This window comes from Lissotriton helveticus, chromosome 7 (assembly GCF_964261635.1).
Source record: "Lissotriton helveticus chromosome 7, aLisHel1.1, whole genome shotgun sequence".
Classification (NCBI taxonomy): domain Eukaryota; kingdom Metazoa; phylum Chordata; class Amphibia; order Caudata; family Salamandridae; genus Lissotriton; species Lissotriton helveticus.
The window spans coordinates 1306857037-1306877143 of NC_136068.1; the positions used below are offsets into that span (position 1 = coordinate 1306857037).

The following is a 20107-nucleotide window of genomic DNA, read 5'->3' on the forward strand; positions in this document are numbered from 1 at the left end:
AATCCCCCTGCCCTACTATGTACCAGGGTCTTATAGGGTTGTGTTGTGTTTTGATTTAGATACCCATACATAGGTTTCCAGAATCATGCAGTTTTATAGGAACAACTTACATTGCCCTTTTTCAGGCACAGAATCCGAGTCCTTATTTAGGCACAATTCACGTTTTAAAGGCAGCCCTGCAACACAGGGCACTTTTAAACTGACCTCAGTCTCAGCAGTGCACACTTGCAAGTGCAGAAAGGGCTGCTGGCCTCTAAATTGCCATGTCCTACTATACACTAGGGACTGAGAAGTAGTTTCAATCCCCCTGCCCTACTATGTACCAGGTCTTATAGGGTTGTGTTTTGATTTAGATACCCATACATAGGTTTCCAGAATCATGCAGTTTTATAGGAACAACTCACATTGCCCTTTTTCAGGCATAGAATCCCAGTCCTTATTTAGGCATCAGCCATGCTATCCAAATACAGGCATGGTCACCTACATCCATCCACCCCACGTTACAACGAGTTCTTAGAAACCACACCCTTAAGCTATGGGACATTCTCTGCTTGGATTATTGCTTTCTCCAAGAACTCATCTATTATGCATGTACAACTATTCCTTAGGGGTTCTCTGCTTGACTTTACGTCTATGCTAGCATTCCTAGGCACCTTCCAGGTATAAATATACCTTCACTTACCATGGCAAACCACGGCTCGGCTACATAGCTCGATACGACTTGCCACGGCAAGTTCAGAAGGAGTTCGAGTCCCCGCCTGACGGTCATCCTGCTTGCAGAGAATCCAGCTTCCAGTGTCCTGACTCCCTTCGCGGGGTGTTAGGGATTGAAATCCGGAAAGAGATTCCAACCCTCTCATTCTAAGGTATGGAGCAGACTTGAGCCTAGAGGGACTCTTGGCGATACAAACTATAGCTAACTATACTATAGAAAACAGCACCTACTTCTTACCTCATACTACACTTAGGTTAGGTACACTGGGGTAGAACTATTTAGAAGCATCAATGAGTATTCACATTTTAGCCTGTGTTATTTATGCATGTTTATATGAATGTATGTCATAGCTAAAAGACGATGCTATTGCAGTATTATTTCATCTTACTGCTCATGCTGTAATTATATTTCGCATACTGTCTTGCGATTGTAACAGCTCATATCTCTTGCACGAGAAATAAGACTGTTCATTAAATCCTTTTATTGAAACACCTGTCTATCTATTTCTGTGTAACTCTGAAGAAACTAAGCATGCACGATTGGCTGAGTGAAACTGTTATCTATTCTATTGTTTCCACGATTCTGAGAACTGTTCCGATTATAAGGGAAACAAAGTTGTCATGTTTATGCGGGAGTCAAAAACGAATCCCTTCTTGTTTATTTGAGAAGTTTCTAGTGACCTCTGAGTTAGCTGGCACACAAATTAATTAAGTTTAATATACACGATAGGAGCATACTGACCTTAGTCCTATGCAAAAACCATAGTGTATATTATTCCAATGCGCCTATAAGGGAAAGAGGAACTACACTACAGTAGGTCATGCCAATCACAGGGGTACCCCAATCCATAGTATACCCTAGTGTATGTAGGTGTTTTCACTGTATTCTAAGTGTCTCTTTCAGCATAGCACTGGCCCTAGGTCTGGTTAGGCAGAGCCCAGGGTAGGTCAGAGTTAGTTACCACCAGTACCAGTCAGCAAAAAGTTGGGGAGTGCCCAGGGCACAGCATGACTTTCCAACAGAGGAACACTGCATTTTCCAACAAAATAATTTTTTCTTTGAATCCACCAAAATAGTGCTAATTTGTCACAAAAAACCTCAGGAAATTCTGACTTCATTCATGAACAGCTCATGTTCTACCCCCGCTTTCCCCCCTCCCCCAGTGTACACATGGGAACAGCGTTAGGGTCTAGTTTCATATTCAATACATTATTAATTCCTGTTGATGTGGCATACTATAATCAAATCTCCTTTAGTAGCCTCATCAATTTTTCAACAAGTTTTATTTTCCTTAAAACAGATGTTAGCCAAAAAATAACCAATCAGGTCAATCCTGTTACCGGTATAGCCGCAAGGATGCACATCAGGCTCTAACATCTTTTCATTCTGCCAATTCAATTCCCATAATGCTTTACTGGTAATGTTGAGGTGCGGGAATCCACCATAACTTCTAATTTTTTTCTAATTATGGCAATCACATATTTCGAAAAGCTATACACACCCCCATCCCTAATACATTGCATTGGGATACAACTCTTCTGTTCATCTTCATTCATCACACAATTGACACTTCATTTCAGGTTTACCTTTACACGCCTGTATTAGACTCAGGTTTTTTCCAGTCTCCGCTACCATTTCCACTAGATCCTCTAATCTCTTGCACAGACTTTTCAGATTGTTGAATAGTAACAGTGGCACTCAATGTCATGTCAATTCCAACCCACAGTCTTTCTCGCACCGTCTTTATTTTTATTACTCATCATGACCTGTCCCTCAAAATCTGGTCATAAATTGTGGTCTCAAACTCACACGATGATGCTAATGCTCTAAGAGACAATACATACTCCTCAATGCTTTCTTCTTTATGCACTCGAGTAAAGTTCAATCTTTACATTACAAGTTTAAAAATGTTACCCGGTGCAAGGACAACATGCAAAACTTCTCCCTGCGGACCCACTTGTTTGCTTGTCGCAAATCCAGAATGGTCCTGAACTCGTTCTTGTCCTTCTTGCGCACTAGAAAGAACCTGGAGCATAGACCCTTTCCCCTTTGAGACAGAGGGACGTCTTCTATCGCCCTTTTTCTTAATAGGGTCTCGGCCTCCACTTGGAGCTCGCGCAGCTGGTATTGCGAGCGAACCGGTGGAATAGCTGGAGGAGGGCTGGCAAAACAAAGAATGTATCCATTGCAAACAATATTCAGCACCCACTTGTCCTGAGTAATTATTCTCCACTGTGCTGGGTAATTCTGAATGCTTTCCCCCACCGGAGTGGGTAACAGATGAGGGGGAAGTAATCCCTTAGGGCTTCAACCCAGCCAGGCCCTTATTCCCCGATGAGGCCTGCTGACCACCTCTGCCCCTCTGACGCTTCTGGAAGGGCTGCCTCTGATATTGTTGTTGCTGCTGTTGCTGTTGGCCAGCTTGGCGACCCTGCCCCCACTGGAAATGTTGGGAGGAGTAGCTCCTCTGGAAGGGGCGGAAAGACTTCAGCTGGTCCTTTGGTTTCTCCAAACCGACCACCTTCAGCGTCGCAACTTCTGCCTTCTTGCGGGCCATCTCCTCATCTGCATGAGTCCCGAAGAGGGTAGTGCCCAAAAAGGGCAAGTTGGCAATACGCCGCTGCTGCTTCTCCTGCTTAAGAGAGGTAAGGCGTAACCAGGAGTGGCATCTCAAATTTACTCCATGGCAGTACCCATGAGCAGCCAGGAGAGAGGCATCCGCAGCAGCGCTGATGACCTGGTTGGAAACCATCATGCCCTCATTCAAGATCTCCTGGAAATCTTCCCTTCTGTTCCTCGGGAGGAGTTCAATGAATTGTTGCAGGGACTCCCACAAGGAGCGGTCATACCAACCCAGAAGTGCTGTCGAACTCGCAGCTTTCATAGACGTGGCTGCTGTACTGCAGACCTTTCTCCCTGCCGAACCTATATGATGGCTCTTCTTGTCTGGAGGGACCGTTGACGAAGGAGCAGTAGGGTGTTGCTTCTTTGCCGCTGTAACAATAACCGAATTCAGGGCAGAATCCGTTTTCAGAAATGCCGGATCGGAATCCGGGGGCCTGTACTTCTTCTGCAGCCGGGATGGGGCAGACTTCACAGCGGAAGGTGTCAGAAACAGCGCCATGGCGGGTTCTTCCAACCCTGGCACCAAAGGCAGCAAAGGGCGAGACAGGTGCTTACGCTGTAGCGTCTCAAAGATGACAGAGGTGGAAGGGGTGGACACCATCAGTGCTATCCCCAACTTCGCTGCTACCCTCAACAGCACGTCCTGAAACATCACAGTGTCATCCACTGGTGACATCCTCGTTGGAGGAGAGTCAGACAAAGTAGGCGAATAGATCCTGTCACTGGAAGAGTCCGTTTATCTGGTATGCCTGTACCGCGACCTCTCTCTACGACGACGATGTCGTGACCTGGTTAAAGATCTACGCTCACTGCGAGAGCGATGCCTCCCCCGTGATCTTGATCTCGGTTTCCTGGGTCTCACCAGACACACCGGCACCGGCTGTTGTGGAAGAAGAGGCAGCTCGGTTGTAGAGGCTGAGGTGGAAAAGGAGGTGGAGGAGGAGGTAGAGGAGGAGGAGGAGGAGGAGGAGGAGGAGGAGGAGAAGGAGGAGGAGGAGGAGGAGGTAGCTGTTGAGGTGGCGGAGTAGGAGTCCTAGGCCTTGAGGGCGAGTAGGTCCGAGTCCCAAGACCTAGGCACTCTCCTCTTCTTACGAGCAGGCTTCGGGGAGGATGCTCTGGAGGTAGACTCTCCTGAGGCGGAATGCCGGCGCCACCGCGATCGGGAACTCTCTGATGAAGAGACTCTCACCACGCTAGACCCCGTCCGGGGAGTAGACTTCCTCTTTGACATCGACTTTTCCTTCCTCGACGTCGATCTCCCCGACGTGGCTCTCCTCAACGTTGATCTTCGTGACGTCGATCTTTGTGACGTTGATCTCCTTCTCCTCGATTTCGATCTTCATGTCGACGTTGAAGGCAAACGGCGGTGTCGCCTCAGTTTGTACTAATTCGCACTTCGCAAATTGCCCGCAGTATAGTACCAAAACTGTGCTTAATCACGTAGCGTAGCAGCAAAATCAACAATATTCTCAGATGCTTTGAAAAAGCAATTTTACGTGCTTAAAAGCATAGAACCAATTCACAAAAGTGAACTTTTACAATGAAAACATTAGGCAATGAGAGAGCTGATGATTTTGGGGTACCCCTAACCTAGGGGAAGGACCAAGCAGATGCCTTGAACACAAAGAGCATAAACAAAAAGCACATTTTGTTGAACTTCAGTGGTGGTCCCATCCTATTAGGACCACCCCAAGCACAGTTATTGGCAAAAAAACTATCTCAAACAAAGGCCCTGCAAAGCATTATGGGACGAGATTAGCAGTGGGCAGTGAATATTATAGTATCCAATATCAAAATAATTCTACAAATTCACCTAATCGTTACTAGATGTCCCTCACGAGTCAAATGCAAAACCATTGAAACCCTTTCCTCAAGCATTTGCATTTGACTCGTGAGGGACATTTAGTAACCACCAGTTGAACTGCAGCTCTTTGTAGAATTATTTTGATATTAGAAATTAGATAATATTCACTGCCCACTGCTAATCTCATCCTATAATGCTTTGCAGGGCCTTTGGTTGGGAATTTGTTTTGCCAATAACTGTGCTTGGGATGGTCCTAAGAGGACGGGACCACCTCCAAATCGTTCAATAAGATGTGTTTTTTGTTTTCAAGGCATCTGTTTGGTACTCCCCCTAGATTAGGTAGGATCCCAAAATCAGCACCTCTCTCACTGCTTGCTCATTTTTCAGTTTAACTTTTGTGAAAGTACTATATGCACTTTAGCATATAAAGATAGAGATACTTATTTTATCATAACTGGCATTGTGCAGGATGCCATTTGCATTTATTTAGTAATTTTTTCAAAGTGCAGACAAGTACACAGTGTCATCAACTACGCTACGCAGACTACGTGTACTACATGAAGTTTAAAGTATACTACGTGAAGCTACGTGTAGTGCTGCTATGCAAACTACGCCCAGGGTTAGTCCTACCCCTCGACGTCAAAAGTCGACATCTCTTCGACCCAGACGGGGAACAGATGGTAATCATACCTCTCGGCACCGACATCGAAGCCCTCGACGTCGACCGGGACCGGTACCGTTCCCAGGCTAAGGCCGATGCACGGGCAGAGGATGAGGATAGAGTTCCTCCATGCCCAGAGGTCCCACCTGCTTGTTGATGTCTCCTCTGCTCCAGGCCTAGGAGACGAATCTTCTCCCTGTCACAACAGGGTCCTCCTGGAGAAAGAATGGCAAATATCACTGGAGGCAGGTACATGAGTGGCAGGCAGACAGAGTATGCACACTCTGTGGGGGTCAGACTTGGCCTTCTTCCTAACACACTCAGGGCACTTGTCGAATAAAGCTGGCATTTTGAAGAGATAGAGGTGGTAAAACTGGTCAAAAAAGACAGCAACTGGAAGAGGAAGACCCCAGACGTCGAGTGAAACACAAATCTCACTAGAAAATATCAACAAATTTAAGATATACTCAAAAAGGTAGAGCTCAATGCTCCAGTGTCCTGCTAGCAGGAGCCGGAAAAAAGAACTGAAAGTAACTTGCCTGGGTCTGTGCATCATGGGATACAGAGGGTCTCTGGAGTGTTCCTTAAAGGCACGGTATCCCTTTTCCAAATACATAATGGCATGTCTGTCCAACCCTCGCTTTCATTACAAAGAATTTAGGCTTTTGTACAACCCCTTTTGCTGTCCAATCGATATGCACCTCTATCCTCTTTGGATCAAAATGATTGACTCTTGCCTGAACACACAAGTTGCGAAGAGAATTATGCATCAGTATTTAGTATACTTACCTGGAATATTGCAGGAATTAAGGCTAAAGTAGGCAATGTGGCATGGTTAGATTTTATGAATAAGTTCGACATTATTGCATTGCAGGAAACATGGGACAAAAACAACAGCTTTTCTCTAGATTGCTATAGCCTTTTTTGTATACCTGCAGTGTCTAGCACTGCAGGAAGAGCAAAGGGAGGTTTGTTAAGCCTCTTTAAATTGAATATTAAAGGAAGCCTAAAGAAATGTGACCCGGGATCCGTGCAATGTTTAATTGTTGAACTTTCCTCTGTACAATTCCCTAACATTTTATTTATAAATTTTTATAATTCCAATGCATCTGACGGTACCTTACATAGTCTAGATAGATTGGATTTTTTCTTGTCAGTCTATAGTGAAAACGTTAATTCTTTTGAAATTGTGTTTTTGGGTGATTTCAATATACACCCGTGTTCACTAATGTGTGTTTGCGATGATGCAGATTTTCCCCCAAACTGTTTGCCCATTCATCTTGAACATAATAAACAGGGGGAATGTTTAGAGAACTTTTTAGCAAGATGGAACTTATATGAGTCTGGTTGCGGAGAGGGGGGGGAGAGGGCCCCTACATTTAAGGGAACTGACAATGGCTCTATTATTGATTACATATTTATCTCAGCATGTTTTTTAGCTAAGGTTTTAATGTATAAAACTGTGGTCTCTGTTTTCAGCGATCATAATCCTGTCTCCTTGGATCTATTGGCTTCAGACTTTATAGGGCGAAAAAATGGCCCTTGTAGTTTTAAACATGTACTCAAGGCTAAAGACCAAGGACGCAGACTGAAATGGGACAGTATAACTCCGGAATCTTTCATTCAAGAGGTACTCTTTGAGGCTGAGGGTGAGGTTGGAGTGTGCCTATCTAGTGAATCTGAAGACAGGGAAGTAATATCTGCGTTCGCTAGTATATGTAGTAAGATTAATTCTAGGTTATCTGTTGGCTCTAAACCTAGGAAAATGCCCATCAAAAGATGGTTTGACCGCAGATGTTCAAAAGCACATTCTGCACTGTTAAATGCCTTAAAAGTTGTTCCGAAAGATCGCGAACTTATTACCACTTGTAGAGCCCAGTATAAAAAGGCCATAGCAGATAGGAAAAAACAGATTAAAGATGAGGCCTGGATGCAGCTCTCAGATCCAGTAGTACTGAAAAATAGTGGAGAATTTTGGAAGATTGTCAATCAACCTTTTTTTACAGGTGAGGAAAACTCGCCCCTTGAATCTAATATTCCTGACGAAGGTTGGATTAAACACTTTAGTGATATTTATTCCGATCATACCAGTGGAGACCTTGGGGCTCAGGTGGTTGACACTAATGCTATTGGGAATTACTTGCACTTTGAAGTATCGGAAATTTTAAGGCGCCAGGACCCGATGGTGTTCCTGCAGACGCTTTTAAATGCTTTCCTAATTTTTGGTCAAGACTACTTTGCAGGGTTTTCAATGTATTAAACCATGATAACATTCCTTTGTCATGGAAATCATCTATAATCATCCCTGTGTTTAAAAAGGGAAACAGGCAGGACCCTGCATGTTATAGACCAATCTCACTGATTGATTCATCAGTTAAGATCTTAGGAAGAGTTATATTAGTAAAATTAAATGAGTGGGTCAATGAGAATGGCATTTTGACAAATGTGCAATATGGTTTTAGACCTAAAAGAAGTACCCTGGACCAATGCCTTAATCTCCACCTGCTGATTGAGAAATATACCAGGGCTAAGGAGGGGTCCATGTACCTTGGTTTCATGGACCTCTCCTTAGCCTTTGATCTGGTTAATAGATCTAAGCTTTGGTCAAAATTACTGGAAATGGGCTTGGATAGGTCAATAGTCAACTTATTGGCTGATCTGCACTCTGGCCTCACCGCTAAAATCAGAGTTTCCTCAAATGGAAGGTGCACTGATGTTTTTGCCTCAGAGAAAGGAGTTAGACAGGGGTGCATCATGGCACCTCTGTTGTTCACACTATATGTGAACGCCTTGGAGCCCGCCCTTAGGGACGCGACTCTCGACATTCCGCGCGCCGGGGAACAGGGGATTCCTGTTCTCCTTTACGCGGATGACGCGGTTCTTCTCGCACGTACCGGGGTGGGACTCCAACGACTCCTGGACGCCTTTGAATCCTTTATGGGCTCTCTTGATTTGAAAATAAACGCGAAAAAATCTCAAATTATGCTCATGGGCAGGATAGCTAGAAAAAATTATCATAAAACTTTTTGCTGTGGACAAGAAAAACTTGCTCGTGTAACCTCCTTTCCCTACTTAGGGATTACCTTTGATGAGAAGGGCAACTGGGGACCCCATGTAAAGAATAGAGCAACCTCGTTAGCTAGAACATCTGCAGCCCTCCAGGGGTTTTCTAAGAAACTCGGGGCTAGGCCAATCGCAGCCATATTGAAAATTTATACAGCCAAATGTATTTCAGTAGCATCTTATGGTGGTTCAATATGGGGATATAGGGGACTGGTTCCCTTACAGACGATAGAAAATAAATTTTTCAGATCTGTCCTCGGAGTCCCACAGTCAACCCCGTCCTACACTGTTCATATGGAATTAGGGGAAGGCTACATCACAGACCTAATAAAAATAGCACCGCTAGTTGCTTGGCTGAGGTTGTGGCTTAATAAGGAAATCCCCTTAAACCATATTATTATGAGAGATTGTCTGTGTTTGGACAAAGCTAACAACATTAGGTGGTTGACATACATCAAGGAAAATTTCATAAGGCTGGGGAGGCCTGAGCTTTATTCTGATATAGACTCTATAATACCTAAAGATATAGAGTCCACAAAACTTGCAATGAAAGAGCTCTTATCATTGGAGAGAGAAGAACGAGAGTTGAAAAAACCCAGTGTCAGGGTTAGTTTAATACTGTCCATACCCGACGGCCCAGAGAATTATTTGAATACAGTGACCTATCCTTACCACAGGTTTATTTTAACTCGTTTTCGTTTTAACTTGATACATTTTAATCTTGGTTTTTATCCTGTATGGAGTACCCCTGATAAGGCGTTACCATGTTCTTGTGACCATTTCTCCGAAAAAAATACTATGCACTTTGTGATGTTTTGTAGTCATTACATAGATGCTAGGAGAAAGTTTTTGGTGCCTATTCTTAGGGAAGCTGGATTTATCCAGGTTAAACCTGCTCTTATTTATTTACAGCTTCTACAGACTCCCAAGATTATGTTTTACGTAGCTAGTTTCTTGGTTAGAGCTATTAGGAGTAGGAATGTTAGATTAAAAAACGTGGTTATTTCTCCTACATAGGCACCTTATATGTACTTATTCGTATTTATATGTATCTATATTAGGAATTGTAATCACATAAGATTTTCTTACAGGGACTTTTGTGTTAGTAATGCCTATTTTTCTGGGGATTTTCCCTTTTTAGTATTTTTTGCACTTTAGCATCTCACACTTTGTATCATTACATCATTATGAATTGTAAATTGATGTATGATTTTTATAGTATTGTATCTTAACTGTTTTTAGAAGAATGTATTTGTTGTATAAGTATGTTTGTATTGCCATTGTCTTTATATGATATTAAGTTATCGCAATAAAGTATTTTGACTGACTGACTGACTGATTTAGGCTGCATTATTTTTCTTTGATTTTCTCTTAAGTGTCTACGCAGGACTGCAGAAGAAGACAACTTAAGAGACTATTGCGATTGCTCCGGGGTTCACGCACATGGGTGGGACTATTCACAGATTATGACTATACACAGGGATACCCTACTACCGAAATTCAGTTACTTAAAAAAGAAAAAAATCCTACTATTTCTAGAAAATTACATTGGACATCGTCAGAGGATCAGTGACAGCACACCCCCTAAAATGTGGAGCTACAGGGAGGCTTGTTTCTTTCAGAAGCTGTCATGAAAAGAGCCCTGTCTGTATGTAAACTATAATCTGCAATCATCATTTGCTTTAGGTTGCTTCGTAGTCTTTGGTCCTGAATATGACACCATCAAATTCAATCTATCAGGGTCGAAACGTTGACGATTATACTTGAAGACTGTTTAGAATTATGATTTTATGTATATCATACTCTAAACAAGAGATTTATTGTTGAGTCCAATCCTAGATAGGCCTTGTATTATATATATGCTCCTGTGCACCTTAATCTCACTCATTTTACTTGCACTGCGCCATTTTTTTTACCTGCTCTGTTTTATGATTCACTTGTACAGTAAATCATTTTGACTATACTCTTCACAAAAAGTGCTATATGTAATTTGCCAAAAAAGTTAAGGCCTACACTTCCCCGAGTTCAGTGATTTTATTATCCATCGTGGCTGTAGCACATAGACTGTGCTGCTTGACACAGTGAATAACATCTGGACAAGCATGGGTGCAACATGTGGCTATGCAGGTGTTGTTTTTTAAATTAATATTTGTATTTGCATTTAAACAATAAACACTTAAATCATGAGTGGGAGATATCCAGGCATCAATACACATTGACAATCGATGATAGATAGAACAGGTTAAGACTTCTCCCCCGAACACGGACAGGGCTCCCCAAAGTAGGATTACATAGATACATATACTGAAGGACCCCTCATTATCTATCCATAGGTCTGTCGACAATGCAAGCATTATAACATTCAAGGCGCATTTCCTGGTTTCCTCCCGATAGGCTCGATCCCGCCCCCCCCAATTCAATCTTCACGCCATAATAATGTAGCCAGGGAGTCCATATTTTGTGGAATTTTCGAGGACAACCCCTCGCTATATATGTTGTTTTCTCCGCTACCATATACAAATTTAAACAGTTTCTCCATTCCTGTATGGAAGGGATTTGGGAAACGGCCCAGTAGCGAGCTATGTATCTTTTAGCAACTACCAATCCCAAACTGAACAATAGAAGTTTATACTGTGGAAGATCCACTTCCATGTTGATCCCTAATAGAAGAGAGTGATGTTATACCTCTATTTATTTATTTATTTATTTAAAACATTTGTAAAGCGCGAACGAAGGCCCGAGGGCATCTCGGCGCTAGAGAACTGCTGTGTTTAACCCAGGGAGGCAAGAAGTACGAAGGTCAAAAGGGATCAGAGGTTAAAAAGCCAAGTTTTAAGGTTTTTTCGAAAGGACCAGAGGGAAGTGCTGGTCTTAATTGAATATGGGAGTGTGTTCCACAATTTCGGTGCAGCTACTAGGAACCGCCTGTCACCCCAATTAACAGTTTTGGTTCGGGGGACCGCCAGATCAGATGAATTGGAGGAGCGCAGTGTTCTAGAAGGGCAGTAGGGAATCAAATTTTGAGTAAAGAACACTGGTCCGGCATTGTGTAAGGCCTTGTATGTCAAACACAGTGCCTTGAACTTTATCCTCTTTTTCACTGGGAGCCAGTGAAGGCGCTTTAGAGTTGGTGAGACCGAATGGTATTTAGGGATTTGCCCTAGGAGCCTTGCAGCGGCATTCTGGATAGCCTGCATTTTAGCTAGCACTCTCTCCTGGGCACCTAGAAACAGGGCGTTACAATAATCCAGGGTAGAGAGAACCAGGGCGCTTACCAATGTTTTGGCATGATGTTCAGGTAAAAACGGCAGAATTTTTTTTATAAGCTGGAGTTTGTAGAAGGCAGAGGAAGAGATCTGGTTGGCATGAGGCTCTAGTTGAGCCGCCAATATATTATTCAATTCCCGCACCACTATGGACCAATACATTTGTATTTTAGTAATCCCAGATTGTGTGTATGAATGTCCCCCACTCTGCATGATATCGAAGGCATTCCTGGTTCTCTGCTCTACCAATTGCATGTAGCCTTGCCCTATCAAAATAAGTCCTATGAAGGAATTTGTATTGTACAAGGCGCAGTCGCAACTTGATCGCCACTTCACGGGGATGCATAAGGGCGGCCTCCCAATCGAGGTCTTCTAGCGGGCGGGTAGTACGTTCCCACCTAACCCTGAGCAGCCCAGGTCATCAGGAATATTATTAATTTGGGTCCTATAAGTTAGTGAGATAGCCTTGCAAAGGATCTCTTCCTGGAGGAGTCTCCCCTCTAAAGGGGCATATTTCGGAAGTATCACCTCCGCAAGCCCTTCGGCTCGCTAGGCATGTTGAAACCAGAGGTAAGCATAATGTTGGTGCGAGTGAAGTTGGTAAGTGGCTTGCAGTGAGGCCTTTGTCCAGGACATCTTCGACTTTGGAGATTCCTATTAAGTCCCAATTACAGAAACCTCTCAGTTTCCCAATTTCCTTCAATCGGGTCCCTTCCCATAGTGGAGTCTGCCTAGTGGGTTTCTTGTCCAATTGCATCTGTCTTTCTGTGCGTTTCCATGCCTCTATCGTTCTTTGCGTGGCCGGGAGGAGTCGGGTGGTACCCCTCTTACCATACAGGTAGTGTAGATAAGTATGATCTTAGAATTGCAGTTGTTCCAACCGGTAAGTGGGATGATCACCCGGAGCGTGGCCCCTTTCATTGACTATAATGAGATGTGCTACCCTATAGTAGGCCCTAATATCCGGTAGGGCCAGGCCCCCGTTATATGGATTCCGCTGCAGTGTTTGCAACGCTATATGTGGGTGGGCCCCATCTCAAAGGAGGTTAGGGAGTTCCCCATCAAGAAATGCAAATATGGCATCCGGAATTTTGCAATACATATTCTGCAAAATATATAACAACTGTGGAAAAGTGATCATTTTGTACATTGCCACCCGCCTCATGATCGTTAGAGGGAGCTTCCTCCAACTCTTAACGTCTTCTTGGAAGTTGGAAAGGATACGTAAAATATTGTGTTTTAAGCAAGACAGAGTATGAGTGGTGATATACAATCCCAGGTATTTGAACCCATCCGGAGACACCTTCAGACAGCTCGGATAGGACTGAGGTGTCGCCACCCCTGCCACTGGGTACAAGGTGGATTTGTTCCAATTAATCTTATATCCTGTGTGACTACCATAGTCTTCAAAGAGCTGAAGAAGTTCAGGAAGAGTCTCAGCTGGGTCCATCACGTATAGCAGAATATCATCCGCATACAACGATGTGCGTTCCTCTGTGAGGTGGCCGAAGTCGCCTATAAAGCCACCTAAGCCCGCGGTAGATCAAACTATACGGGACAGGGGCTCCAGAATAAGTGCAAATAGTAAAGGTGATAGGGGACAGCCCTGCCTGGTACCGGGTTGGATAGCCCACCTGGAAGATAATATCCCGTTAACTCGCATTTTAGCCTCAGGTGCATTACATAAGAGAGCCAGCCACTCCCTGAACATGGGGCCGAAACCAAATTTCTCCAAACCACAGCACATAAAGGGCCAGTGAATGGTGTCAAATGCCTTCTCTACTTCTAAAGAAAGGAGCAGATGTGGAGCCTCGCGAACTTGAATCATGTCCACCCAGTTAGTTACGCGTCGCAAATTAAACTGGGTAGCTCGCCCATGCATGAATCCAGATTGTTCACCGTGGACCAGAGGGCCAATGACCGTCAGGAGGCGCGTCGCAAGTACAGAGGCCAAGATTTTAGTTTCGACATTAAGCATGGATATGGGATGATAGGATCCACACTCTTCCGGTGGTTTCCCAGGTTTATGGATAACCACCACGGTGGTCGTCCGAAGATCCTGAGGCAAGCGCCCTTGTTCCTTGTATTCCAGGTACATCTGTTATAAGTGCGGGTCTAATATACTACTGTTTAGTTCAAAATATTCCCCCAGGAGTCCATTCGGGGTCTTTCCTGATTTTTGCCTACCAATTGGCTCAGTAATTTCCTCATGAGTGAGGTCTTCCTCTAGCCTGTCTCTATCTACTTGGGACAGCAATGGTAGTCAGATTGCGTCCATATATTGAGTGATATGTTCCAAGCTCACCTGCGTTTTGGCTGTGTAAAGGTCTTTGTAATACTTAGTAAACGCCGCTGCAATATCCGTTGGTGTAGCATATACCTGTTGGTGGTTCCTAATGGCAAGTACCCATCTTGCCTCAAGTTCCTTTCTGCCCAACCATGCAAGAAGTTTCCCTGCCCTATACCCTGTTTCATATAGTCTGTGTAAGACAGCCAACTGTTGCGATCGGACTGCGTTGGTCGCCAACGAATGGCACTACCGTTTGGTGATTTCTAGCTGGGACAGCGTGTAGAACCGGCTTTTTCAAAGACCCTCCCCCACTAGGAGAGTTGAAGCCAGTGGCGCAGGGAGACGCCTTAAATCTACGGGTCCTTCTTGCATCAATCATACATTACCAAAGAGATCAGGACAACCAGCCGTGGAGGGAAGCAAGTAATTTATTAGCTCGAGCTAAGGACAGAAGTCCCAGAATGGAACAAAGACAATTCTACGGAGACTGCTGCTTTACTCCACAGCATTACACATATTTATAGCATTAGCCACGCCCATTTACACAATGCAAGTTCTGCTTTCAAGTTCTTCTTTTGACATGTGCTTCGTCAGCCTCGCATGGTGTGATCGTGCCGGGGGACATCCGTCGCTGTATACACAATGTCCTCAGCCTCGTGCTATCTTGCCCAACCAGCGTGATCAAGTGACATGGCCTCGTGCTACATTGCTTCATTCGGCGTGATCATGTGGCACGGCCTTGTGCTACCTTGCTTCATCCGGCGTGATCATGAGGCATCGGTCTTGTTTCCCCTTTCTCGTTGTGGTCACGGGGCAGTTGGTTCGTGACTGGCTGAGTCACCAACGATGCACAGGACGTGGCTAAGTCTTTTGACACCATTGGGGGTGGTGAAGCACACGGGCAGTTTCTGGGAATAGGTTTGAACATATAAGGAAACAAGGGTTTGTGCAAGATTCAACGGGTACGTGGAAGACGGGCCTTCATCAAGTTGCCGAGAGCATGGCAACACAAAATGGCGTCTCGAGGGTTTTCCGTTTACGGTTAAACAAGCGTATGGGCGTCTTCTTGCTTATCAATAATTTTACTTTCTAAATGTAGCAGGGTGCCTCCAAAGTCACCAGCTCTTGGATTTTACTTTTCTTTTTATGGGCCACAATATTCTGTGCTGTCTCCGAGTACCGCCTTGTAGGCCTCCCACAGGGTAACCGCCGATTGAACTGAACCACTATTCTCTTTAAAGTACAGTTACAACTCTACTCGTAATTAATCCCCACCTTTTTATCTTTCGGGACCCAGAAGCTTAGTCACCAGTTAGTTAACTGGGAGCCAGCCTTTCTTCCCATTGTCAGCAAGAGTGGGGAGTGATCCGAAATGCCCCCGGCCAAATATTCTATTGTGTCCACCCCAGCGATCTCCCCTGGAGATGCAAAGAGGTAATCCAACCTCAAGAACACCCTATATGCCCCTGAGAAAGGGGAGTAGGCCTGGAGAATCGGGTGGTGTCGGCACCACAAGTCTGTCAACCCCAATCTGTGTCGGAATTGTTCCAGTGCTGTGGGGTTGTGTAGTCCTAATACTGTTTGTGTACGATCAATCGTTGGTTTGATAACGTCATTAAAAATCTCCCACCAGGATCTGTGTACCAGGCCCAGATTGCAGGAGAAGCCCTGTGATATTATCCAGCGTGCCTTGCTGCAACCATGGAGGAGCATATACACTTACCAAGAAAAACTGCTTGTGTCTCCAGGTGCCCTGCATCACAACATAAGTCCCATCTGGATTTAACCATCTGTGGGTGACATGAAATGGGGGGGACTTTTTGACTAGAATCGCAACCTCTCTTGAGCTTTTAGTGAAACCTGCGAGTCCCAGAACAGTGTAGTGCCCTCTGGCCAAAAAGGGAGAACTCGACCCCATCAAATGTGTCTCTTGCAGGAATGCAATGTCAGGCTTAAATCGTTTAATATAAGCAGAAACCAGACCCCGCTTAATTTTGTTGCCCAATCCATTGACATTCTACGTGAGGACCGTGAAGCGTTCTTGATCCATAATGGCCTCTCAGTAAGGTTACACGTTCCCTCTCCCGCTCACGAGGAGTGCCCCCTTCCCATTCCATCCCTCTCTAGTGTCACACTCAAGAAATAAAAGAGAACAAACATAATCTTCTGAACCCCCAACTCGTGCAGTAACCATGTCCCACAGTGTTCCTGCAGTAATAGCTCATCCCCCTCCCTACACTCTTTAGGTACCCGCAACATCCCCCAAGTCGTCAACGTGACAACTCTAGCACAGGTATTCTACAAGAGGTCTGTCACCCCCCCCCCCATGCCCTCTCCCCCATACAACAAACGAAAGCAAAATAAGTATAAGCGTTCACAATATACTTCCCTTAGTTAGCCCGCTTTCCCACAGAGTCCAGGTGACCTTAGGGTCGGACTGTTGTCCTTCATTATTCATCCGACTCCATGTCAGGGCCCTCGTTGCCAATAATAGGTGAGCATGTCTGTGCATCCCATCCTATGCAGGTTTTGTTGAACCTGTCTGGTGCTGTCAACAAGTTGCATGAATATTGGCCGTTAATGAGATTTTGGTCTTTAATTGGAAACCTAGGCTGACGATAGAATGAATTATTTCAAAAATGGATGGATCACAAGATTAATATAAAAATCACTCAGGTTGAGTTTAGGCTATCAAAACTTTGGTGAATAGGAATGGACTCTAGTGGAACAGAGCAGAGAGAGAAGTACTAGAGGAACTAAGCTTCTGTTATGCAATTCAACATTTAGTGAGCCCACAGGCGCTTCCAGCATTGTTTATTCATCAGTTTATCTTAGCCTCTATAGTATAACACAAAGGAGTTATACTAGACCAATCATTAGACCAATTATTTGCACTGAAGCTACAACACACAATGTCATTAATAAGCATTTGCACTACCTCTTTTGGTTTGGGAATAAAGTATAACTTGGCCACCTTAAGAAGTCAAGTGGGGGAGCCTTATTAATCTTAGTCATTTTCAGACTGCACTATACCAATGACCTCCACTTGGTCGTCACAAAACGATTGGAAAGTTGCTGGTGCCTCATAATTCAGTCATGTAAAGGGGAAGGAAAAGCATTATTTATTTACAAAGCGCATGTTCACCAAAAGGTAGACAGAGAGGGACGGAAAGGAAAAGCTGTGCAGGGCGCTCTCAGAAAAATTAAAGTCCTTAGGCTCTTCCGAAATGTATTTATTAATTTTAGAGGTTTTATATAGCGCTGGCTGGACCCAGAGGTATCAGAGCGCTTTACATGATAGAGCTAGTTATGGTAAGAGACAATTACTGCATCAAAGAATAACAAAAACAACAGAGCGCTTTACAAGACTGAGAGACATATGGTAAAACAAAATGACAACATTTACAACATTTATTTATTTATTTGAAAAGTTTTATATAGCGCTGGCTAGACCCGGAGGTATCAGAGTGCTTTACACGAAAAAGGACATTGCATAAGAACATTGTTACATAGTTACATCAGTTACAGTTGCAGTTGCCAGTAAATGCTTGGGAAAAAAACGTGAGCTTACACAACAATACAAGAAATTAGCGCATAGCATATCCTCGACACATGTCATTACAACATCATTTTAGGATAAACAGCAGGTAAGTCAGAGAATAAAAAAAGGCTTGACGTTATACATATCATGTAAACAGATACTCAGAGAAAAGAGTTGAAATGCCTTTAAGATATGGAAGAGCGAGTTTAAGGCGCAGGTAGGGACCCCCAATATTTATTGAAGAGATTTATTTTGAGAACTTTTTTAAAGCTGGTGTAGGAAGGGTTGCATCGTAGGTCTTTGGGGAGGGCATTCCCGATGTAGGGGGCAGTTCCAGAGAAGGAGCGGCATTGAGTGGATTTCTTTTTTAGAAGGGGTGGGACAAAAGGAGAGCCCTAGTGCTTCTTAGGGGTCGTGTGCTGCCCGCTTTGCAGAGTTTATTGGCAAGGTAAGGTGGTGCATTTTGATGGAGGACATTGTGTGTGATGCATGTGCTTTTGTAGGTGGATCTGCCTTCAAAGGGGAGCCATTTTAGAGTTTTGAGAGCTGGGGAAATGTGGTCGAACCGTTTGCAGTCGGTGATGAGCCTTGGCTGCAAGGTTGAGTACAGATTTGAGTGGAGCTAGGTGGACCTTGGGGATTCCGGTGAGGATGGCATTGCCGTAATCGATTCATGAAAGGACCAGGGATTGAACCACTAATTTAAAATTTTCAGTTGGAAGAAATGGTTTGATTTCCTTGTGAAGATGGAGAGTGAAGAGGGCTCCTTTAGCCCAATTTTTGATGTGTTTATTGAGGTTTAGACTGTTATCGATGGAGATGCCAAGAGATTTTACTGAGTTGGACAAGGAGAGAGAGCAATTGAGGGCATTAAGGTCAGATGTCATCGTCATAAAGATGGTAGTTGATCCCAGCTTGATTTAGAATGAGGGTGAGGGGTTCCATATAGAGGTTAAAGAGTGAGGGTGAGAGAATAGATCCTTGGGGGACTCCTAGGTTGACAGGAGTGGGTTTAGATAGACAGTCTTGAATTTTAATTTGTTGGGTTCGATGTTGAAGATAGGAGACAAACCATTTGTGGGTAGCACCATTGAGGCAGAAGCAATCTTTGAGCACATTAAGTAGGGCAGAGTGTTTAACAGTGTAAAAAGCTGCGGAGTGATCAAGGAGGATAAGAAGACATGTCTGATGAATGTCATCAACAATGTTTAGTATGGCAGTTTCAGTGCTGCAGCATTTTCTGAAGTCTGATTGTAGGGGGTCCAGAAGGTTGAATTTTTTGATGTGTTTGTCTAATTGAAGGACGGCTGCTTCTGGCGACTCCGCGCGCCTGGACGTGGGACTAGGTACTGAGTTCACCAGCCCGCTTTGCATAGATTACTGCCCTACCTGCACAGACCCCACGGGAGCAGCCTTGGGGCCTTTACGACCACCATTGAGGGGTATCCCGTTGACGCAGGAACCCCTCTCCGGCTGGATTCAACAACCCAACCAGTTGTATACTACTGATGCCTCAGCCTTATGCGGGGCTTCAAGTTAGATCACTAAGTTTATGAGCACCTTCTGTTTGGTCCTGAAGAATTGCCAATAAAAGCATGAAACATGTTGACCGCTTCACAGTTGAGGGTTGAACGGGACTGACTCCTCGTAGCTACTGCAGTCCCACTGCCCCTCACACGTTTTTACTTCAGGTGGTGTACTACATGAATAAAACCAAAGCCGTAGATCATACCAACCTGTTTTAATTCACCTCACTCACGCTCACTACTTCACCTACTAGGGCCCTCACACCCATACACCTATAGGCACAGGAACAAAAGATCTCCACAAGAGTGTAGCACTCAGTGCTACCCGTCAGGCATTGCAGCGCCGGCTTGACGCTGGAGCAGGGAGCCGATGATGTTACGATACGACTAACTGGTGACATGACAACAGCCGTAAAACCAGTCTGTTGTGTGAGGCATCCCTAGTTCCGACAAAGGATACCCTTCCCTGCTGAATTTAGGCACGTTAACACCTCATACATGAGGTAGAGAGGAAGACAGCTCACCGCACTACGCCATCACCCATCCTCAGGGGAACCGTGTGCAATCTATTGTTGCTCAGCATGTGGGACATGCACACTGGACCCCTTTAAATATT

General features: G+C 44.4%; 2 protein-coding genes across 5 annotated transcripts in view; one reads left to right on the forward strand and one right to left on the reverse strand.

Annotated features, from left to right (window-relative positions):
- LOC144767371 (uncharacterized) overlaps positions 1-20107 on the reverse strand; it is a 270245-nt gene that overhangs the window by 82342 nt on the left and 167796 nt on the right. The gene's annotated exons all lie outside the window — the stretch shown is intronic.
- Positions 586-20107, forward strand: part of LOC144767370 (serotonin N-acetyltransferase-like) — a 124231-nt gene continuing 104709 nt past the window's right edge. The window contains exon 1 of the mRNA XM_078650835.1: positions 586-866. The gene's annotated coding sequence lies outside the window, so the exon portion shown is untranslated. The remainder of the gene's footprint in view (positions 867-20107) is intronic.